A 25,718-nucleotide genomic window follows, 5' to 3' on the forward strand; every position below is an offset into this window, starting at 1 on the left:
ATATATATATTGGAAAGGATCACAATTTTGCGCGTGATCAAGATATTCCTATGAGTCCACGGGAAAAATGAAACACGAAAAGTTCCCAAGTGCACTTTCGTGTAATAATCACATCATCAAGAAAGACACAAGAGAGAAATATAACAGTCAGTTGATATGCAACGAAGAGAACTGCTGGCCATCTTTTACCCGAATCGTTCAAAAGGAAATGCGTGTAAGGTTTGCGTGTGACGTGTTTGTAAATGTGTTCGAGCCCGGCTGAGGTGAGCGTCAGCGCGGGGATATGGCCACACATGAATAATGCTAATATCCCGGGACGCTGGGATGGTGGCGAGCGTTAGATCCCAGCGACCACGACGGGGGAGGGCTGGGCCCAGGACGGGAGTCGGGCTGCCTGGCGAGGCTAGGATGGATGTTTGCTGCTGAGAGAGAGAGAGAGAGAGAGAGAGAGAGAGAGAGAGAGAGAGAGAGAGGACCTAGCTACCGACACACCCCCCCCCATCCCACCTGTTAGTCGTCAAAAAACAAATGACTACAGCTCCTGCGTTTCCTCCTGGCCAATCACATTCACTCACGACACTGGAAGGCATGAGGTACTTTAGCAGTTAACCCCCTAACTGGTGTTACAGCATCTACTGTATTACTGCATCTACTATATTACTGTATCTACTGTATTACTGTATCAATATAATGCTGTCCCACTGTATGTTCGCTCTCATAAAATTCGTTGCTTTTCTTAATCCCTACTTTTCCTTCAAACCTCACAAAAGTTCTGTCCATTTCGCCCATCACACGTTTTCTGTGGACTCTGCACTCCGGCACTGCTCCTAAAAACTTTTAACACACACACACACACACACACAGAGCGGGTTTAAGCTGGGGCGTGTAGCATATGTGTACGTATGTGTATGCATAAGGTACAGACACGGTATATATATATATACCCACACAAGGTTAAAAGAGACGGGGTAGCGACATTGTACAACTCTCTCCCCGTGACACACGAACAGTCACCTCTCTCTCTCTCTCTCTCTCTCTCTCTCTCTCTCTCTCTCTCTCTCTCTCTCTCTCTCTCTCTCATGCTGCGAACAAACGGGACATTCATTAGTTCCCGTGTAAAAAAAAATCTCTACATCCTCTTTAAGGACATGGCGATGAAGGACTGACTTACGCGTCTGTCGCATCTTTAAGGCCGGAAACTGTTCTCCTCCTTTCCCCCCCCCAAAAAAAATCTTCACGTTGCTAGCCAGTGCTCCGGAGACGCGGTCCGTCTGTCGTCCTTATCAACCCATCCACAGACTGCTCAAAACGGATAAGGAACTCGCAAGTTTGATGAAAAATATAAACAGTTATATTACAGAAAGACACAAAAACGATCCACGAAGCCCAGGTTGTATCTCATACTTCAGAAGGTTGTTAAGGTAAATATGCAGCCACGATGGCAAACATGAAGCCATTAGAACATTTATTGAGTCTTCAAGGCAAATACAAAGCCATCTGGACAAATACAGTGCCATTAATGAAGGCAAATACAACGCCACAAAAGGAAATACACAAAGCGTTTAAGGAAACATGCAGCCATAAAAGTCATACATGGAGCTATTTAGAAAGATGTGAGGCCAATACGCCAACCATCGAAGCTACTATGGCAAATACAGAATATACAATATATGCCAATGATGCAAGATCAACGTGTGCGACAAGTACATCTGAACTTAGACGCACCAGCCCGACGAGACATGTACACATGAGGACAATGTTCACGGCTACATAATGTTATCATAACTTCAATAATTCAGATATTACATAGGAATACATGATTTCAGGCTCACTCTGGTTTTCTCAAAGAGAACCGATAGACTGGTGGTACAGGGAAAGCGGAAGAAAAAAAGAATGGGATTTCTCTCTGAGTGGAGGAGCTACGTGGCAGCAAGTCCAGTTAACATCGAGGAAAGACTGACATGTGTTGTGGTAGCCACACTGAGAGGATCAGTGCCCTCCAGTGGCATAGACCTGGAGGGAAAAGGTTATCGTAACTCCAAACGTTTCTCCCACCGGAAAGGTTATTGTAAACGCAAACGACCATTCAACGCAGGAGGTTAACTTCACTTTTCACGTTGGCAGTCAACACTTCTGACACGGTACAAAGCCACCCCATACCACTCCAGAATAACCCAGCCAGCTTGGGGCTCATCCATGCCACACTAACCCACCCACCCACCCACCATGTTCGTAGTCGTACTACGGCAAGAGAACCAGCTACCCTTCCTCTGGTAGAAGTCAGCCTCTGATCTACTTCACCCACTCGACTTCCATGTATCAAACACAAAACCATAAGATCTACACAGAACACGTTGTGGGGACCAGTGCATCACCTACTTCGCTAAAGGAGGAGATCGACCTCTCCCTCCAGTTGAAGCTCCCTCGAACCCCCTTGGTCAAGTGTCACATGACGTGCACAGTGAGGCAGAGCCAAGAACCCCATGAGCACAACGGCACGACCCTTAAGCACGACAGGACGACCAGGTCAAAGGCCGGGGTCATCAAACCCAGGGGTCGTAACGTCGTGATCAGGACTCGTACCGCTGTGTACGAAGGATTAACTTGTAACATGAATAATATAATCTTTTGTATACCCGAGTCAGTAAGGAACCCATTTTATCGCCCAACGCCTGAGGGGTGGATGAACAGGTGGACTGACTTTGGGCCGACCGCCGCAACCTCGATTCGAACCCACGCGCAAGACCCTGGACGGCCCGTGAACGCGTCACTGCCAGGAACGCTTACCTCTACACCCACACTGGACCAGACACTGTCTATCTTCCTGGACAGATAACAAGATTCGAGTCTGTCCCTCTCCCGTTCCTGTCAACCTGTCCCCCGTCCTATGTTCTTATCCCCCGGAGCTTCGTCTCCGTCCCACAAGAACCATGAGGCTTCCTTTTTTTCCTTTTTGACCTCGGGCCACAGTGTTATGTGGCCGTACCTGCTGATGGAGTCCCTCTCTTCCAGGGCCACGCCACCATATGGTCCCTTCCAGCAACAGCAGCACTCCCCCCCCTCCTCCTCCGGTGGCCTGGAACTTCCAGCCGCCTCCAGCCACTGGGGCTTCCTGCTGACGGAGCTGATGGATGTTCAGACTTCCCAAAGTCACATTAGATCCGACCATCGATTATCGTGCCAGCCTCTCTCTCTCTCTCTCTCTCTCTCTCTCTCTCTCTCTCTCTCTCTCTCTCATGCCACCCACCTACCCACCCTCCTTCCCCCCTCTCCTCCGCCTCGCTCTCCCTTCACTCTCACCAGGCCCGGCCTCCACCACTCTCACAGGGCGCCACCTCCACCCTGCCTCTCCGGCCAGGTCTGACGCCATCATGTCTCAAGACGATATATAATTTCACCACTTCTATGCACGTCCTCCAGTATCTTACCTACCCTGAACTACACAATATAAATCAGTCCGTGATACACACCTACGACCACTATCCCGCCGCTCCTAAACAATCCCGTACAATATGATACATAGTCACACTAGCTGTGTTCCTGTATGATAATCTTACCTAAACATAATACTTAAGATCCCCTGACATGATACTGTAATTCTATATCGTTGGAGAACATGGAGTGACGGCCTGACCTTTCTTACATCTCATTTCAGAGATGCTTACTATTCTTCTTTCCATAACAGAACAGAGAAAAACTGTTCACAATACTTCTGCACCATGATACATTTTCTCTGAGTTATCACAAATTCCCTTAATTCGAGAAAAAGGAAGAATACTTCAGAATGGAAGTCAATGGGAAGGACAGATAACACAAGACCTGATGGTCTATGACCAGGTTATCTGCTGGAGGACAGAGAGTACATGGGAAGGACAGATAACACAAGACCTGATGGTCTATGACCAGGTTATCTGCTGGAGGACAGACAGTACATGGGAAGGACAGATAACACAAGACCTGATGGTCTATGACCAGGTTATCTGCTGGAGGACAGTACATGGGAAGGACAGATAACACAAGACCTGATGGTCTATGACCAAAGTCTTGGGAAAATATAAACGTGAATATATTACATCAGGTCACTGAACACGAAGGTACGACCCTTGAGCACGACAGTACGACCCTTGAAGACGACAGCGTCCCCTGGGGACAGCTGCCTGGCCTTTGACCTGACCCACATGGGGAAGGTAAAAGGCCAAGCCGTAAATACCCAAAAGTTGAACCATCGTACCCAAACGTCTTAAGATCGTGCTCAACAGTCGTCCCGTTTTCTTCAAAGGCTCTTACCGTTGTGGTCACGGCGGCTCGTACCGCTGTGTTCAAGGCTGACCTGATACCATCGTGCTCTGGGGATGATGGTTAGGTCTCGACCACCGACCCAACATGAACCAACAGAGTGTTCCAATACTTTTATTACACTCCATTATCACCATAATATACCCGCGCCAAAGACTTTACGTACTCCACACGAATCTTTAAATCTGCTTGCTCGAAAATGCAAAGGGGAAAAATCCCTCGGACGAGAGAGGAAATCTTGCGTCCAATAAAAGTTCTGAGTAGAGTTAACTTGAAGACATGGTCACTTCCTCCTCCTCCTCCTTGTCTCAAGGCAAAACACATTCCTCATTCCACCAGGATAAACCTAACGTTCCTTCCAAGATCAGTGCAGAGTTCGAGTCAGTCAGAAAACTTGGCTTACCAAACCGGACTTTCCCAATAAATCTCCCCACGACCTCAAGAGACAGTAAAGAGAAGGCATCACTACAGCCATCAATCGCAATGCTGACGGTGAAGCGCAGATACCTTCTCTAAATGGCCCATCCCTCAGCTGTGTATATATATATATATACAAGAGGCAAAACCTTCTCCAGAAATCACCCTGGAGGATACGTACGTGGAAATATTCGAGCAATATAGTTGCTCTTCGGGGAGGAGTCAAGGCTCTTGCGCATGTCTGTTCGTACGAATGTCGGCACCGACGATACGACCCATGAATACGACGGCACGACCCATGTGTTCGACGGCACGACCCATGGGTTCGACGGCGCGACCCCTGGGTTCGATACGACCTTAGGATTCGACGGTGCGACCCCTGGCTTCGATACGACCCAAGGGTTCGACGGTGCGACCCCTGGCTTCGATACGACCCTAGGGTTCGACGGTGCGACCCCTGGCTTCGATACGACCCTAGGGTTCGACGGTGCGACCCTTGGGTTCGATACAACCCAAGGGTTCGACGGTGCGACCCCTGGGTTCGATACGACCCTAGGGTTTGACGGTATTACCCTTGGGTTCGACGTTGCAACCCTTGGGTATGACGGCTCGACCCCTGGGTTCGATACGGCCCATGCGTACGATGGTGCGACCCTTGGGTTGGACTGTACGACCCTTGGGTATGACGACCCGACCTTTAAGACTTAGCCTTACGAGTCTGGACGAAGACCAGACCCCGTCCTGCCTAAGGGTCGTACCGTCGTGCTCGAGGGTCGTACCGTCGTGCTCAAAAGGACTAACAGAGTAAACCACGGTTGCAGCGACCCCTCCAGAGGAACGTCTTAACTGCACACAGAATAAAACGGACCCACAAATATTTACAAAACAAAACGGTACAATCTTTGGAGACAGAAACACAATATTCATTCGACAAATATCGTCTCCACGGAAGACGGCAAGTATTGCTGATTCCCTTCAGACAACAGATGTACAAGAGTCAGTATTTTAGGGACCACTAGGATCGGTGGCGGGGTATGTTTTGGTTCGGGGTCAAGAAGAGAGACACTGGAGGTCACCACAATAAACATATATATAGATGACTTCAACAATTACTGTGCAGGAGGTAGATTTATACAACCCGTTCCTGGACAAGGTACATCCAGAACACTGTCTCTGTATACAGATAAACATGACAATGCGGTCCCTGTTCCTTTTATGTATATTATGTGTGTGTGTGTGTGTGTGTGTGTGTGTGTGTGTGTGTGTGTGTGTGTGTGTGTGTGTGTGTGCCCGTCTGTGCTTGAGGAAATGCATTCTCTCCCCCAAAGCAACATTTTTTTAATGTGCGCCCCTCATGTGAATAATGCCTGGGATATATTACTCTAAAAAAAAAAAAAAAAAAAAGAGAATTTTGCATAGATCTTGATGTTGAAATTCTGTATTCGAGAACAGCGACAGAGAAGCATATCTGGAGTGTGAGCCAATGTACATAATGTACACTTTGTGAAACACTCTCCACCTGTCGAGGATTGGACGGTGATGTACTCCACTCTCAAGATATTACGGTACTATGTACATCTTGAGCCTCAGCGGACGTAACAACGTCATTACGAGGACTTTGCGTCACCCACGTCCATACGACACGTTCCCTACTGGCGAGGTTGTAATCTCTGGTTGTCTTAGGGGTCGTACAACACGACAATACGACCTCTTGACTATCACGGTACGATGGGTCAATGCGATGCGATCTCTCTCTCTCTCTCTCTCTCTCTCTCTCTCTCTCTCTCTCTCTCTCTCTCTCTCTCTCACGCTGCGAACAAACGGGACATTCATTAGTTCCCGTGTAAAAAAAAATCTCTACATCCTCTTTAAGGACATGGCGATGAAGGACTGACTTACGCGTCTGTCGCATCTTTAAGGCCTGGAAACTGTTCTCCTCCTTTTCCCCCCCCAAAAAAAATCTTCACGTTGCTAGCCAGTGTTCTGGAGACGCGGTCTGTCTGTCGTCCTTATCAACCCATCCACAGACTGCTCAAAACGGATAAGGAAATCGTAAGTTTGATGAAAAATATAAACAGTTATATTACAGAAACGACACAAAAACGATCCACGAAGCCCAGGTTGTATCTCATACTTCAGAAGGTTAAGGTAAATATGCAGCCACGATGGCAAACATGAAGCCATTAGAACATTTACTGAGTCTTCAAGGCAAATACAAAGCCATCTGGACAAATACAGTGCCATTAATGAAGACAAATATAACGCCACAAAAGGAAATACACAAAGCGTTTAAGGAAACATGCAGCCATAAAAGTCATACATGGAGCTATTTAGAAAGATGTGAGGCCAGTACGTCAACCATCGAAGCTACTATGGCAAATACAGAATATACAATATATGCCAATAATGCAAGATCAACGTGTGCGACAAGTACATCTGAACTTAGACGCACCAGCCCGAGGAGACATGTACACATGAGGACAATGTTCACGGCTACATAATGTTATCATAACTTCAATAATTCAGATATCACATAGGAATACATGATTTCAGGCTCACTGGTTTTCTCAAAGAGAACCGATAGACTGGTGGTACAGGGAAAGCGGAAGAAAAAAAGAATGGGATTTCTCTCCGAGTGGAGGAGCTACGTGGCAGCAAGTCCAGTTAACATCGAGGAAAGACTGACATGTGTTGTGGTAGCCACACCGAGAGGATCAGTGCCCTCCAGTGGCATAGACCTGGAGGAAGTTCCTCCACCGGAAAGGTTATTGTAAACGCAAACGTTTCTCCCACCGGAAAGGTTATTGTAAACGCAAACGACCATTCAACGCAGGAGGTTAACTTCACTTTTCACGTTGGCAGTCAACACTTCTGACACGGTACAAAGCCACCCCATACCACTCGAGAATAACCCAGCCAGCTTGGGGCTCATCCATTCCACACTAACCCACCCACCATGTTCGTAGTCGTACTACGGCAAGAGAACCAGCTACCCTTCCTCTGGTAGAAGTCAGCCTCTGATCTACTTCACCCACTCGACTTCCATGTATCAAACACAAAACCATAAGATCTACACAGAACAGGTTGTGGGGACCAGTGCATCACCTACTTCGCTAAAGGAGGAGATCGACCTCTCCCTCCAGTTGAAGCTCCCTCGAACCCCCTTGGTCAAGTGTCACATGACGTGCACAGTGAGGCAGAGCCAAGAACCCCATGAGCACAACGGCATGACCCTTAAGCACGACAGGACGACCAGGTCAAAGGCCGGGGTCATCAAACCCAGGGGTCGTAACGTCGTGATCAGGACTCGTACCGCTGTGTACGAAGGATTAACTTGTAAGATGAATAATATAATCTTTTGTATACCCGAGTCAGTAAGGAACCCATTTTATCGCCCAACGCCTGAGGGGTGGATGAACAGGTGGACTGACTTTGGGCCGACCGCCGCAACCTCGATTCGAACCCACGCGCAAGACCCTGGACGGCCCGTGAACGCGTCACTGCCAGGAACGCTTACCTCTACACCCACACTGGACCAGACACTGTCTATCTTCCTGGACAGATAACAAGATTCGAGTCTGTCCCTCTCCCGTTCCTGTCAACCTGTCCCCCGTCCTATGTTCTTATCCCCCGGAGCTTCGTCTCCGTCCCACAAGAACCATGAGGCTTCCTTTTTTTCCTTTTTGACCTCGGGCCACAGTGTTATGTGGCCGTACCTGCTGATGGAGTCCCTCTCTTCCAGGGCCACGCCACCATATGGTCCCTTCCAGCAACAGCAGCACCCCCCCCCCCCCCCTCCTCCTCCTCCGGTGGCCTGGAACTTCCAGCCGCCTCCAGCCACTGGGGCTTCCTGCTGACGGAGCTGATGGATGTTCAGACTTCCCAAAGTCACATTAGATCCGACCATCGATTATCGTGCCAGCCTCTCTCTCTCTCTCTCTCTCTCTCTCTCTCTCTCTCTCTCTCTCTCTCTCTCTCATGCCACCCACCTACCCACCCTCCTCCCCCTCTCCTCCGCCTCGCTCTCCCTTCACTCTCACCAGGCCCGGCCTCCACCACTCTCACAGGACGCCACCTCCACCCTCCCTCTCCGGCCAGGTCTGACGCCATCATGTCTCAAGACGATATATAATTTCACCACTTCTATGCACGTCCCCCAGTATCTTACCTACCCTGAACTTCACAATATAAATCAGTCCGTGATACACACCTACGACCACTATCCCGCCGCTCCTAAACAATCCCGTACAATATGATACATAGTCACACTAGCTGTGTTCCTGTATGATAATCTTACCTAAACATAATACTTAAGATCCCTTGACATGATACTGTAATTCTATATCGTTGGAGAACATGGAGTGACGGCCTGACCTTTCTTACATCTCATTTCAGAGATGCTTACTATTCTTCTTTCCATAACAGAACAGAGAAAAACTGTTCACAATACTTCTGCACCATGATACATTTTCTCTGAGTTATCACAAATTCCCTTAATTCGAGAAAAAGGAAGAATACTTCAGAATGGAAGTCAATGGGAAGGACAGATAACACAAGACCTGATGGTCTATGACCAGGTTATCTGCTGGAGGACAGAGAGTACATGGGAAGGACAGATAACACAAGACCTGATGGTCTATGACCAGGTTATCTGCTGGAGGACAGACAGTACATGGGAAGGACAGATAACACAAGACCTGATGGTCTATGACCAGGTTATCTGCTGGAGGACAGTACATGGGAAGGACAGATAACACAAGACCTGATGGTCTATGACCAAAGTCTTGGGAAAATATAAACGTGAATATATTACATCAGGTCACTGAACACGAAGGTACGACCCTTGAGCACGACAGTACGACCCTTGAAGACGACAGCGTCCCCTGGGGACAGCTGCCTGGCCTTTGACCTGACCCACATGGGGAAGGTAAAAGGCCAAGCCGTAAATACCCAAAAGTTGAACCATCGTACCCAAACGTCTTAAGATCGTGCTCAACAGTCGTCCCGTTTTCTTCAAAGGCTCTTACCGTTGTGGTCACGGCGGCTCGTACCGCTGTGTTCAAGGCTGACCTGATACCATCGTGCTCTGGGGATGATGGTTAGGTCTCGACCACCGACCCAACATGAACCAACAGCGTGTTCCAATACTTTTATTACACTCCATTATCACCATAATATACCCGCGCCAAAGACTTTACGTACCCTCCACGAATCTTTAAATCTGCTTGTTCGAAAATGCAAAGGGGGAAAAATCCCTCGGACGAGAGAGGAAATCTTGCGTCCAATAAAAGTTCTGAGTAGAGTTAACTTGAAGACATGGTCACTTCCTCCTCCTCCTCCTTGTCTCAAGGCAAAACACATTCCTCATTCCACCAGGGTAAACCTAACGTTCCTTCCAAGATCAGTGCAGAGTCCGAGTCAGTCAGAAAACTTGGCTTACCAAACCGGACTTTCCCAATAAATCTCCCCACGACCTTAAGAGACAGTAAAGAGAAGGCATCACTACAGCCATCAATCGCAATGCTGACGGTGAAGCGCAGATACCTTCTCTAAATGGCCCATCCCTCAGCTGTATATATATATATATACAAGAGGCAAAACCTTCTCCAGAAATCACCCTGGAGGATACGTACGTGGAAATATTCGAGCAATATAGTTGCTCTTCGGGGAGGAGTCAAGGCTCTTGCGCATGTCTGTTCGTACGAATGTCGGCTCCGACGATACGACCCATGGTTACGACGGCACGACCCATGGGTTCGACGGCACGACCCATGGGTTCGACGGCGCGACCCCTGGGTTCGATACGACCTTAGGATTCGACGGTGCGACCCCTGGGTTCGATACGACCCAAGGGTTCGACGGTGCGACCCCTGGCTTCGATACGACCCTAGGGTTCGACGGTGCGACCCCTGGCTTCGATACGACCCTAGGGTTCGACGGTGCGACCCTTGGGTTCGATACAACCCAAGGGTTCGACGGTACTACCCTTGGGTTCGACGTTGCAACCCTTGGGTATGACGGCTCGACCCCTGGGTTCGATACGGCCCATGCGTACGATGGTGCGACCCTTGGGTATGACGACCCGACCTTTAAGACTTAGCCTTACGAGTCTGGACGAAGACCAGGCCCCGTCCTGCCTAAGGGTCGTACCGTCGTGCTCGAGGGTCGTACCGTCGTGCTCAAAAGGACTAACAGAGTAAACCACGGTTGCAGCGACCCCTCCAGAGGAACGTCTTAACTGCACACAGAATAAAACGGACCCACAAATATTTACAAAACAAAACGGTACAATCTTTGGAGACAGAAACACAATATTCATTCGACAAATATCGTCTCCACGGAAGACGGCAAGTATTGCTGATTCCCTTCAGACAACAGATGTACAAGAGTCAGTATTTTAGGGACCACTAGGATCGGTGGCGGGGTATGTTTTGGTTCGGGGTCAAGAAGAGAGACACTGGAGGTCACCACAATAAACATATATATAGATGACTTCAACAATTACTGTGCAGGAGGTAGATTTATACAACCCGTTCCTGGACAAGGTACATCCAGAACACTGTCTCTGTATACAGATAAACATGACAATGCGGTCCCTGTTCCTTTTATGTATATTATGTGTGTGTGTGTGTGTGTGTGTGTGTGTGTGTGTGTGTGCGTGTGTGCCCGTCTGTGCTTGAGGAAATGCATTCTCTCCCCCAAAGCAACATTTTTTTAATGTGCGCCCCTCATGTGAATAATGCCTGGGATATATTACTCTAAAAAAAAAAAAAAAGAGACAATTTTGCATAGATCTTGATGTTGAAATTCTGTATTCGAGAACAGCGACAGAGAAGCATATCTGGAGTGTGAGCCAATGTACATAATGTACACTTTGTGAAACACTCTCCACCTGTCGAGGATTGGACGGTGATGTACTCCACTCTCAAGATATTACGGTACTATGTACATCTTGAGCCTCAGCGACGTAACAACGTCATTACGAGGACTTTGCGTCACCCACGTCCATACGACACGTTCCCTACTGGCGAGGTTGTAATCTCTGGTTGTCTTAGGGGTCGTACAACACGACAATACGACCTCTTGACTATCACGGTACGATGGGTCAATGCGATGCGATCCTTGAGCACGACGGTACGATCCCTGGGCATCAGGGTACGATCCTTGAGTACGACTGTACGACCTTCTGAGCACCGCAGCATGACTCGAGCGCGACGGCACGACTCTTTGAGTACGACGGTACGACTCGAGTACGGCCCTTACTCATGATACGTTTGGCAGCGATGTTGATCTGGCGCACACACCGAGGCGCGCCTGTCCACGGCGGGCAAGAGCGTCTTCCCTCCAACATGTGTCGGTGCGTCTTCGAGTTAAGCCTTGACATTATCTTCAAGGACCAGCGCTACCATCCGACGTGTCTGTTTCATTCGGCCGCTCCTGGAGCGATCACTTCGTGTCGACGGCAATGAATCAATGGTTACCAGAACACTGTAGACTTACCGTACTGACTTGTGTCTGTGTCGCAGTGAAGGAAGACCATATACTTGAATGACTCCTTCATCCTAAACGCTAGGGTAACAGACCCCGCGGATCACAGCCATGACTTCACCACTGTTATACGATCAGAACTGACGAAGAAAGGGGACCTTTGCTTCATTCATCACCCCGCACCCCTTCCTTCCTTCCTGAGTTTCACATCCTCCATCTATATGTCAAGACCTCCTTCCCTATATCCTCCCTCCCTCCAGCTATGGCTGCGCCTCTCTCTCTCTCTCTCTCTCTCTCTCTCTCTCTCTCTCTCTCTCTCTCTCTCTCTCTCTCTCTCCTTCACTCGGCAGCCAACATTCGTGCCTACGCATTATACTACATCTACACAGCATCATGTTACAACGCACACACACACACACACACACACACACACACACACATACACACATACACACACACATACACACACACACATACACACACACACACGCTATCTGATACTCTACTGAGGACATTCAACCACGGCAAATGTAATGAGAGTGGGTCACTGAGAACAGGCCTCGATATAAACACTGCCAGGAAACAAGCTTTGGGATTACGGGTGTGGGAGGGACTTGGGAGTTGGGATCGTCCCTAACCACAAGCCGCCAGATCCACGTTAGGAGAATAGTACAAGGAGATAAGCTGTCTCCTGGCAAAGATGATAACAACATTCAAGTATCCAGATAAGGAAACATTTCAGCAAGGTGTTTCATATCGAGCAAAAGGCCAAAATAGAAAAAAAAAATGCCACTCGAGTTATGTTACTTAAAGAAAGACATATATGTAACAGGGAAGGTCTAGAGGAAGGGAATAAACTTTGTACCGTGGCGGCATTACGAGAACCGACTTACAGCGAGGAGTTAAACGCCATTATCATATGTCTAACAAGTAAGAGAGAAAAGTAAAGGGAAGGTTGATCACAACCTTAGAGATATTAGACCACTATGATGATTGTAAATAGTGAGCAGTTCTTCGAAGAATTCAAGAACAGAGGCAATAACATGAAGCAAGAACACTGCTGGCAAAGATGTTATGAAGTATTGTTATAAATATTGTTATAGTACATGAACGGCAGATGAAAGGCATAAGCGGAATGATGAAACCGTAGTACATATGGACAACAAATAGATGTGTAAAAAGCCGCATGATGGTTCCAGAGATGGGGCCTCGCGAGTGTACAACTCCTTCCTGTTATAGTACACGAGGGATCTGTACATCATAATCCAATGTACATCTTAACAATAACTCAAATACCACGTTGCTCTGTGGGGAAAACCCACGTGTCAGATACTACAAGACTAGAAAATGTAAAACAACAAACATTACAGTAAGAGAACAAGTAACCAGTATAACAAGTAACCAGTATAACAAGTACCCAGTATAACAAGTACCCAGTATAACAAGTCACCAGTATAACAAGTACCCAGTATAACAAGTACCCAGTATAACAAGTACCCAGTATAACAAGTCACCAGTATAACAAGTAACCAGTATAACAAGTACCCAGTATAACAAGTACCCAGTATAACAAGTACCCAGTATAACAAGTACCCAGTATAACAAGTACCCAGTATAACAAGTCACCAGTCAGTAATTCATTCCTCGGCAAAGCCACATGCAGACAGTGCTACAATTCACATGGGTACGCCCAAGGGATGTCAATATGCAGGAATCTGTGTGATATTGTAATGAGAGGATGATCCTCACGACCTTAGACATGCCAGAACACGTGGCACGACGCGGTACGACCAGTGAGCACGACGGTACGACCGGTGAGCACGACGGTACGACCCCTAAGCACGACGGTACGATCCCTGAGCACGACGGTACGACCCCTGAGCACGACGGTACGATCCCTGGGCACGACGGTACGACCCCTGAGCACGACGGTACGACCGGTGAGCACGACGGTACGACCGGTGAGCACGACGGTACGATCCCTGAGCACGACGGTACGATTCTATGTGCACGACGGTACGATCACTAAGGTAGATGGTGCGACCCCAGAGTTCAAGGGGTTAACTGACAAGAAAAATCAGTGTTAAGATCAATTGAAGCCCCTGAAACACACACACACACACACACACACACACACACTTAATGAGACGAGTCCCCACGAGTGTACAACTCCCTCCCGTACTGTACAAAGTGTTACCAGTGATTACATGCAGATATCTGTACACTGAAGAAAAGTAATTGAGTATCTACACCAAATTTATCTTTTCACGAAAAAAAAGTTTTTTCACAAACCATCGTGTCTCAGTATTCTAAACCCACCAGGTAGAACAATACGAGGCGAGCACCTGAACGATATGAAATGAGACTTCCATTAAACGTCGTCACGTTTTTGGTATTTTCTTAAGTGGAGAGAGAGAGAGAGAGAGAGAGAGAGAGAGAGAGAGAGAGAGAGAGAGAGAGAGAGAGAGAGAGAGAGAGAGAGAGAGAATCAATAATGAACAGCAGACAGTCGTAGAACAGAGGTAGAAAAGTAGATGGCAGGATGTTAATGTTCAAGGGGCGAGGACATACGAGGCTGTGGGAGTAGGGTCAGTGACGTCACACCCGCCTCCCCATAACAGGAATCGAACCAACAGTTCCACCTAATGAGGAGCCTCGGCGCCACGGACCAGCAGAGACCTCACTCAACCATGGAGCCACGACACTATGGTAATGAGGAACGTGTGACGATGAGTACCTAGGCCCCAGTCAGGGGCGTCGTCTGACCTAACCTGGCCGGGGGTAACCATCTCACGCCCTCCGTGTCTTAACTAAGTGATTTCGTGGCCTTATAACAACCTTTCAGGCCAATTTGCGGTAGTTCCAAATCTTTACACGGATTCTAAAGTGTCTTAGATTCAAAATCCGCGGCTATGGCCGCCGGTCAATTCCTTTCTCTTGGGTAAACCAGTTCTTCTCTGTCTTACCTGTTGGCTTCACACTCCCTTTCCCAAGCGTTCGATAACAAGGCACTGTTCTAGAAAATCAACCAACCCGCAAGAGGGAAAATGACGATTGGGTTAGGTTCTTCAGCCCACGGCAAGATCTATGACTCGAACCCGGCCATATGCGATTCATACGTCATGATAACAACTGGAATTCTAAATCGGATAGATTTCTGAAGTTCAGGACCTTTGGCTGACGTGGACAAGTTATGTTTCTGTAACGTGTATGAACAATGAATTCAGGAAAGCTAATTAGACAGGTCTACAGTGAGGTTAACACATGCCAAACCACTTGATTTTAAAATTCAGACCTCAATTCCATTCTGGTGTCCCAAATATGTCTGTATACAATACCAACCCAACTTTCCAGACGAAGAGGATCACTGCAGCCCAAGCACTCGAGACGGATCCACTGCAGCCCTGGCACTAGATGTACATAAATCACTGCAACTCTGGCACTAGATGTAGATACGTCACTGCAGCCCACACCCTGGCACAGATCAATCACTGTAGTCCTGACACTAAAAGTATATAAATCCACAGACTTGTTTGTCGTCCTCCACAAAATATAAATCAAACCTAACCTATATAAACTATATTAATGGTTATACACACATGGTTTTCCCAAGTTTAATTACGAGAATTAACATATTCTTACCGGATGCACAGTGCCAAAATGATACTGCTAAAGATAACACACAAACACACACTTACACACACTTCCTGCCATCTACTTTTCTACCTCTGTTCTACTACTGTTTGCTGTTTATTATTGCTCTCTCTCTCTCTCTCTCTCTCTCTCTCTCTCTCTCTCTCTCTCTCTCTCTCTCTCTCTCTCTCTCTCTCAAGAAAATACCAAAAACGTGACGACGTTTAATGGAAGTCTCATTTCATATCGTTCAGGTGCTCGCCTCGTATCATTCTACCTGGTGGGTTTAGAATACTGAGACACGATGGTTTGTGAAAAAACTTTTTTTGTGAAAAGATAAATTTGGTGTAGATACTCAATTTCTTTTCTTCAGTGTACAGATATCTGCATGTAACCACTGGTAACACTTTGTACAGTACGGGAGGGAGTTGTACACTCGTGGGGCCTCGTCTCATTAAGTGTGTGTGTGTGTGTGTGTGTGTGTGTGTGTGTGTGTGCGCGCGCGCGCATAAGAGTGAAGGTTGAGACGGGGCAACACGAATATAAAACTGTTTCCCCGCAAAGCACAAAACAGTAAGCACACGCAAGTTTCAATCTTCCCTTACTCAAACAATTAGCTGCACGACCCACAACTCTCGCGGAGCCGGGTTCGAATCCTGGACATGGCAGCCAGCTCAAAGCGAACCCATCTCTTCATCCTACCTTTGGGAGTAGTCGACATGTGGGTTTGTGTTTGTGTTGCTATATGTACAGAAAAATACTACGTATTTACGTAATTACGAGACATACGACGTGGTTTTCACAACAGGGAGAGCTACAGCGTAGCACTCACCAAGGCGGCTACGAAGAATTAGTCCTGTGATTTACGAATTATTAAGAATTATGTCTGATATAGTCTGTATGTCTGTTGACTAAAAAAAGAAAAAAAAAATGCCAGCATCCCACGAGTGGGTGAGGGAGAAGGAAAAGACAACTGCCTGGGCCAGAGGAGTGACACTTGACAGCCACTGGAGTGCAGGCTCACTGCGCACTACCCACCCTCCCGCGACCCAAGCGGGGGAGTAGCCCGGGTGGTGGCTGCCTCCTCCCACCTGCTGCTGCAGAGTGAGCGAGACGAAGCTGGAGTGGATGTGCGTGCAGGCGACGCCATCCTTCGTTAGTTCCCGGCGCCACCTTGCTGAGGTGCTAACCGAGGTAACCCAGCGAAGGGAAAGTCACACTCGGCCGTGCTGTTCCTCCGTCAACTGACGACAAGGGGGAATTAATCTCGTGGAGGAACTTCTCACTCCTAAAAGGAGAGCCCAATTTCCCTGGTCATGACCGTAGCGCAACCCTCCAAGTTGCAGGAGAATCCCGTCAAAATGGGTCCTGTGTTTATATGATTAAAGAATTATATACACATTTCCTTCATACACACACACACACACACACACACATCCAAGGTTAAACGACGGGGCAACACAAGTGTAAAACTCTCTCTCTCCCCGTAACACACAAATAGTAATCATAAACATATAAGTGCAAAACACGTCTCTCTGTACTACAGACTCACCACTCAGTAAAAAAACAAGAGACAATTCGACGAAAGTTACTCCTCCATCATGACCGTAACCAGAGTGCTCTTAGCCAAGCTGTGGCAGGAAATGGAAGGCACAGAAACAAGTCAATTGAAGTTTATAGTGAAGTAACCGCATCAGCAACTTTGGGAAACGGAGTCACTCAGACGCGTTATAACGAAAAGACCTACTTATGCATGCATGGAAACGGGGAAAAAAATACATGTACACAAATACGTATCTACATACGTACTCTGGGTGATACAGAGATATAAACGTGAGCCTAGAAGTGGAAATGTGAAAAGTTTTGAAACAAAAAAAATACCTTTACACCGTAAGAAACATTAACACTTACGAAAAACAACCCCCCAGGGGCTACAACAATCATAAAACGTACGACATAAGGACGAAGGGAACATGCAACATACATGGGAGTATAGCCTATATATCCGGCACCAGTTCACGATACAGTGTGTAGAGCGGCCAGCTAACCTAACCTAACCTAACCATACCAAGTTACCACACACTGGCCTGAGTTACTGTGGCTAATATTACATTAACAACCACACAAACAACTCCTGCCCCAATTATACTCAAGCACGAACAAGTTTGCGCATATATATATATATATATATATATATATATATATATATATATATATATATATATATATATATATATATATATATAATCCTTAAAATCATCAATAAACGCTCTCAACTTACTGCAAAAATTCTCCATGATAGACATAGACGAGAGAGCAAACACACAAACGATATTATTATAGTTTTGGACATACCTCGAATTATGGGATATTAAATTTTGGATAGGTTAGATTAGGTTAGATTAGCTTTGATTAGATTAGTTTGGGGTAGGTTAGCTTAGATTAGGTTTGGTTAGCTAAGGTTAGGTTGGGTTGTTAGGTTAGGTTCGGTGAGGTTAGGTTAGGTTAGCTTGGATTAGGTTCGGTCAGCTAAGGTTAGGTAAGCTGAGATTAACTTAGGTTAGGTTAGGTTAGCTAAGGTTAGGTTAGGTTAGGTTAGGTTAGGTTAGGTGAGGTTAGATTAGCTAAAGTTAGGTTAGGTTAGGTTAGGATAGCTCAGCTTAGCTTAGCTTGGGTTAGGTTAGGTTGTTAGGTTAGGTTGGCTTTAGGTAGGTTAGCTTAGATTAGGTTAGGTTACCTACGGTTAAGTCAGCTAAGGTTAGATTACCTAAGGTCAGGTTAGGTTAGGTTAGGTTAGGTTAGGTTAGGTTAGCTTAGATTAGGTTAGGCTATCTAAGGTTAGGTTAGCTAAGGTTAGGTTAGGTTAGCTTAGATTAGGTTAGGCTATCTAAGGTTAGGTTAGCTAAGGTTAGGTTGGGTTAGCTTAGATTAGGTTAGGTTATCTAAGATTAGGTTAGCTAAGGTTAGGTTGGATTAGCTTAGGTTCGGTTCGGTTATCAAAGGTTAGGTTAGGTCAGCTAAGGTTAGGTTAGCTAAGGTTAGGTTAGATTACATTAGGTTCGGTTTGCTAGGGTTAGGTTAGGTTTGCTTAACTTTTAGGCTGGGTTAGAAGGAGCATTATAACCACCCACTCCTACCCTAGCCTGATGCTAGTCGTGTGGGATACGTCGATGTTACCCAACCTACCTGCTGGTGTAGGAAGTCAAGGGGGGGTGGGGGGAGGGGGCAGGCGCCTGGGTGGGCGGGCTTCTACAGGCTTATCTGTCTTATCGCCGAGATTGTGCTCCTACGAAATCCAAGACGGCGACAGAAGGCTTGACGATAAACTGATAAGAATACCACTACAATTTTCCGTTTTATCACCACTCACACAATCGTCGCCGACTTGGCTAGTACCTTCCTCTCTTTTTTCTTTCCCCCCCCAAGCACCTTATGTAGCTAATTACCAATCTTATTATCTCGAATTACTCTCATTCTTTTCCTCCTTCGTCAATCAATCGCTCAACCACTTGTGGCTTTCCTCGCACTTCCTGCCTCTGGTTACCTCACTGTGTATTCTCGGTTCCTCCTCCTCGTCGCGGCCGATCGTATTATCCTTTTCTTAACTCCCTGCGGGCGCTCCGAGAGTGCTGAATGTCTGCTACTAACGACCCAATTAACCGTTCAGACAAGGGGGGGTACACAGAGGGGGGGCACATTAACCGGTGGGAGGCGTGTTCCCTTCACACGAGTCACCTGGCTAGCAGAAGACTGTTTACTAGCAGACAAGATCACCACGAACTCCCGCCATCGCCCAGCTTGTCTGGGTACGATGATTACCAAACTCCTTTCCTTCAAATACCATATTTCCCCGCCTCTAAAACGTCTCAATACCGCAAAGTCTCACTCATTTAGAAGATTAGATACTCGTGCCATGGAGACATTGCGGTATACGAGTCGTGGGAAAAAGTTACAAACGCGAATTTTGAAGAACATCGTGCGAGAGCGAGGCAATATAAACATGGCGATCGTCCAGCTAACGCCATCTATTGAGCGCCGGAGGAACCACGATGCGCGCCAACTCGGCCAACGCAGGAAAGTACGCATGTGATGCCATGTACCGCGCTAAGATGCACCATCTCTCTGGATCTTATCACCATTCCTGGGTCCTCATGCACTCACAACGGTAGTGATACAAGCGGGCGATAAAGATACGCAGATTTAGTCAAGAAAATGTTATCATATGACGTTCGTTTCAGAGAGAGCAGGTTTTACTCCCCCATCAGAAAATTCATCTTAACGGAAGCTTAGACAAAAGACATCGAAGATGATGCTGCCACGAGAAATGAAAGAAAGAATGCCAATGACTATATGGTTCCTTATTTCTTTTTTTTTTTTTCAGGGAAACATGTGAATCCACATACGTGGAAGGCTTGTAGACACCCCGGGGATCAGCTAGAGAGCAACACTGTCAAAAGGTCGTTTCAAAATCGATTCGTCGGTTGCAAAACGTTGCCAGAGGTAAGCTTTCCCGCGCAAATGTTTTGTTTATCTTTTTTTCTCCTAAAAGCCTGGCCACGACAGCTGGGTCTCAGGAGAGTCCGGACGTCACGACGCAGGACAAAGACTTGCAAGGGAGAGCAGGAAAGGTATAATTCTGAGTTAATACGTCCAGAGAAATTCCTTTTTTTCTCTTTTTTTAAATATAAAGTGCATGGCTTCGAAGCCACCTGGGACTCAGAGAATGGAACGGGAGATGAGGGAAGGGAGAGATTGCCTATGGGCTGCTGGGAATGGAAACCAAATGATTTCATAAACGAATGTCTGGGACGAGAAAGAAAAATAGAAAATGTAACAAATATCTGCACGAAATTAACTAAGAGGATTTAAGAACATGTACATAAAAGAAAGACAATATCATTTAGAATAAATAACTTGAAAATCAAAATAACATATATATCAAAAGTTGTTCTTTTGCGAAATCCTGTCGCTATAAAACTTACGAAAAGTGAGGAACTCGCAAACCAAATTTCAGTGATAAAAAAATGGACGAAAAGGAGTATGGTCTACAGACCTGTGTGGTCTGGCCTGCGAGTTAAAGGAGCCCTGAGAGATAAATATGAAGTATCTTATTTCGAGACCAAGAGACCGTAAAGCTTATAGAGGCAACCAAAAGACCGCAATGCTTCCAGAGGCAACCAAACGACCGCGATGCTTCCAGAGGCAACCAAAAGACCGCAATGCTTCCAGAGGCAACCAAAAGACCGCAATGCTTCCAGAGGCAACCAAAAGACCGCAATGCTTCCAGAGGCAACCAAAAGACCTTGAAGTTGCAGGAACAAGTGGAACAATGAAATCATCAGAGCAGGATCAGCAGGAAACACTGATGGTATGATTTCACGGGATGAGAGAGGCTTATATTTCGCCAACGTATCAGACATTTTCATGACGTCAACGTTTTAGGGTAATCGACTGATTGCCTTCCACTAGGAAAGATGCCACTGGAAAAAAAAGTACGGGCAACAGACACTAAGGAAAAAATAAAATGATTCCCAAGCGTTCGTATGTTCCTCCTTCGTATGTCAGAACGAGCCACAGCTGAACTGAAGAATTCTTCACATGGAAACATATGAGTCAGGACTGGGGTAAAGTCTCAACTAATTCTCGGCAGTGAAGTCACACGACACGTGAGGCTGTCAGAAGTCATTCTCGATCGCCAATAACTGCTAACTACATGAAGTGAACACGTCTTCGAAGGTGAGGACAATCATCGAAACTTACTAACTTAAAAGCGCTCAAGATAATCACCCACATACATAGTCTTTCACAACACGAGAGACAGTATCTTAATATCAGGTCAAACAGTAAGCAAGAATACTACCAACCAGACAGAACAGCATTTGACCTTCTGAGCACGACCCTACGACCCTTAGATGTAAAGGACTAGGGTCGGATCAAAGGCCGTCCCATACAATACCTAAGGGTCTGACCCTATGTCATATATATTTCCCTGGAAGTGAGAGCCAAGGACGAGAAGGTTTGGGCCAGCAGCCAAGACATGTGAGGGGAGGATCTTTACCATCATGTTGGCCAAAAACAAACTAACTTTCTATCTGTCTAAACTAACTGCTGACGCCGAAGACGACACCTACCTACCTACCATAATCCATTCTGCACGACGGTACGACACTTAAGCACGACGGCACAACCCTTGAGCACGACGGTGCGACCCTTAAACACGACGGCACGACCCTTGGTCTGGCATTTGACCTAACCCTTAATTTCTGTTAGTTATAACACTTTGATCCACCCTCTCTACAGCCAGTGGATCACACAAGACCTTAATCCACGCTCTGAATCCATTATAACAGGGGTTTTGATCGTGTTGTATTGCTCCCCTAACATGGCAATGATCCAGGTTATATTACCCATGCAACACAGCAGCCATCCATGTTATATCAACTAAAATCGTATGACTGATCCAGCCTCCATCACCTCAGACCTACTCCGTCCAATCCTCTCAACCATACACCACACAGTAACAACCACGAACCACCTCCTGATAACCAGACTACGCAACAACTTACGCTAATCAACCAATCGTACCCGCAAAAGGAAGTTCCGACTACCACAAAGCACTCCACTAACACGTTCCAACTTCCACTAACCACCCTACGAGGAAGTTCAAACCACCACTTACCATACTCCACTAACAATTACACATGAATGTCTATAATCTATACACAATATATATATATATATATATATATATATATATATATATATATATATATATATATATATATATATATATATATATATATACATATATATATACACTAATAATGCACTAAATAAATATAAATTGGATTATTTTCAAACGATGTTCATCATCCTTGACACAGATATTACTGAGAGGGCAAGCGCATCTTAACCCTTTGATCACGACGGTACGACCTCTTGAGCATGATGTCCTTCACCTCTGACCCAATCCTAAAGCATCAGGTCAGAGGCCAGGTCATCAGAGAAAATGGTCACACTACCGTCGTATCTAATGGTCGTACCAGCGTACTCGAAGATCATATCGTCGGTTCCAAAAGAATCGTACCGTCGTGCTCAATGGTCGTACCGTCGTGCTCAACGGCCTTATCGTCGTACTCACTGGTCGTACCGTCGTGTTCAAGCGTCGTACCTTCGTCCTCAGTACCGTCGTAACCCAGGGATCGGACCGTCGTACCCAAAGTCGATCCCGTCGTGCTCATGAGCCTGGGCCCCACGCCAGTCATGACTGGCCATGACGAGCACAGCTGACAGCATCTGTCGTGATGACATTACCAGTCACGGCTCCAGGCACCTGAGAAAGGGCACCGTCACACTCGCTCTCCCACCGTCACGTGTGACGATAAGATGACCCACATCTACCAAGCGCCACGTCTATTGGTCCCCACACGCTCCCCATACCCTAATGGACCCTACCTATCGCTAATCCAACCGTCTCCACAAACCATGACCCCATGGTCTTATGGTCTGCATTAACCATGACCCCATGGTCTTATGGTCAGCATTAACCATGACCCCATGGTCCTATGGTCTGCATTAACCATGACCCCAGAGTCTTATGGTCAGCACTAACCATGACCCCATGGTCTTATGGTCTGCATTAACCATGACCCCAGAGTCTTACGGTCTGCACTAACCATGACCCCAGAGTCTTATGGTCTGCATTAACCATGACCCCATGGTCTTATGGTTTCCACTAACCATGACCCCATGGTCTTATGGTTTCCACTAACCATGACCCTATGGTCTAGTGGTCTGCACTAACCATGACCCCAGAGTCTTACGATCTGCACTAACCATGACCCCATGGTCTTATGGTTTCCACTAACCATGACCCTATGGTCTAGTGGTCTGCACTAACCATGACCCCATGGTCTTATGGTCTGCACTACCCATGACCCCATGGTCTTATGGTCTGCACTAACCATGACCCCATGGTCTTATGGTTTCCACTAACCATGACCCTATGGTCTAGTGGTCTGCACTAACCATGACCCCAGAGTCTTACGATCTGCACTAACCATAACCCCATGGTCTTATGGTTTCCACTAACCATGACCCTATGGTCTAGTGGTCTGCACTAACCATGACCCCAGAGTCTTATGGTCTGCACTAACCATGACCCCAGAGTCTTATGGTCTGCACTAATCATGACCCCATGGTCTTATGGTCTGCACTAACAATGACCCCAGAGTCTTATGGTCTGCACTAACCATGACCCCATGGTCTTATGGTCTGCACTAACCATGACCCCATGGTCTTAAGGTCTGCACTAACCATGACCCCAGAGTCTTATGGTCTGCACTAACCATGACCCCATGGTCTTATGGTCTGCACTGACCATGACCCATGGTCTTATGGTCTCCACTAACAATGACCCCATGGTCTAGTGGTCTGCACTAACCATGACCCTATGGTCTTATGGTCTCCACTAACCATGACCCCATGACGGCTTGGTCTTCAATTCGACCATTTAAGTGTCTGTCAGGTCAAAGGCAAGGCCATCCATCACAAGGTGCCGTATGTGTACAGCCTTTGTAATCTCTACAAACAGTATATTCACTCCACGCTAAACTAGGCCTCACTTGCCTGATCATCCAAGCCGTCATCACGTATATGGGTTGTCCCAGTGGCCTCAAGGGTCGTATGCTCAACGGTCATACCCATGAGCTCAAATGATAAATGGAAAATATAAAACAAAAAATAAACCAGTACTGTTTTGCTCTACTTCACATAATGGCTTTTAAAACTAGCTGTGGCTAATCCTCATACACTTAGTTAACATGTTAATACGTATAATGGTTCACATTAATGAAAATGCAGAAAATGTATGACGTTCTTGCGATATATACAAATATAATGGTTTACCCTAAAATAATTTACATTTTCTCTGATGTCTACGGAAATATTTTGAGGAGTAACTCGTACATTTCGTCGCAGTTTGACTTTCTCTTCACATATAACTATCACTGAATTTGTAGTCTTTAATAGAACATTTTAAAATATTTCTGCAAGCCTGAGCCAGTCTCTACATGAAAGATTTCTACAGTATTTCTCATGTAACCAGTTTACTAAACTATAAATATTTGATGTTTCTTTTCATATCTGTACCATGTACGACCACATATATGACACAAGTAATATGAATTCTCGTGTAATCTGTCTGTCTATCTACTTGATATACAACACTAACCATACATATATTTGTATATATTAACACAATTATTAAGACAGTGCGACCTTACCATGACGCTGCAGACCTTTACCACGACTAGAACGACCCTACGGTAAAATGACGTGACCTCTGACCTGACCCATGAGGGTCAGGCTAATATATATATATATATATATATATATATATATATATATATATATATATATATATGAAGATAGAAGGAAGAATGACGAAGTATTTCATACAATAAAGTCTTCAATTTCTGAGCAATGCAAGAAATTTGTGAGTTTATGAGGTTAACGGAGGCAATGATGAGCAGGTATGTGAGAGAGTCCGGCGCTAACGAGGCGTTGTGTTTAGTTATAATGGTCACACACACACACACACACACACACACACACACACACACACACATTCTTGTGTTAATCATTTCATATCTCCGGGTTAAGAGCCTATATTTCCTATCTGTGTCACATGAGCTGGTGTTATTAGCGTCGCAGCACGACTCACTGGCCCAACAGTTATCACTGTCCCATCTGTCTCATTCAAGGTTTCATCGTACAGTCACCCACAACAGCTCTGTTTTCTCATTCTACAACGCGCGTGGCTTGACACGTCTGTACAGTACGGCTATCATACACACGGGTCGTGCCACTGCGCTCAAGGGTCG

General features: G+C 46.3%; 1 protein-coding gene across 1 annotated transcript in view; it reads right to left on the minus strand.

Annotated features, from left to right (window-relative positions):
* The window catches only part of LOC139767296 (uncharacterized), a 494,688-nt gene that overhangs the window by 422,535 nt on the left and 46,435 nt on the right, over window positions 1-25,718 (minus strand). The gene's annotated exons all lie outside the window — the stretch shown is intronic.

Source organism: Panulirus ornatus, chromosome 59 (assembly GCF_036320965.1).
Source record: "Panulirus ornatus isolate Po-2019 chromosome 59, ASM3632096v1, whole genome shotgun sequence".
In the NCBI taxonomy this organism is placed as follows: Eukaryota; Metazoa; Arthropoda; class Malacostraca; order Decapoda; family Palinuridae; genus Panulirus; species Panulirus ornatus.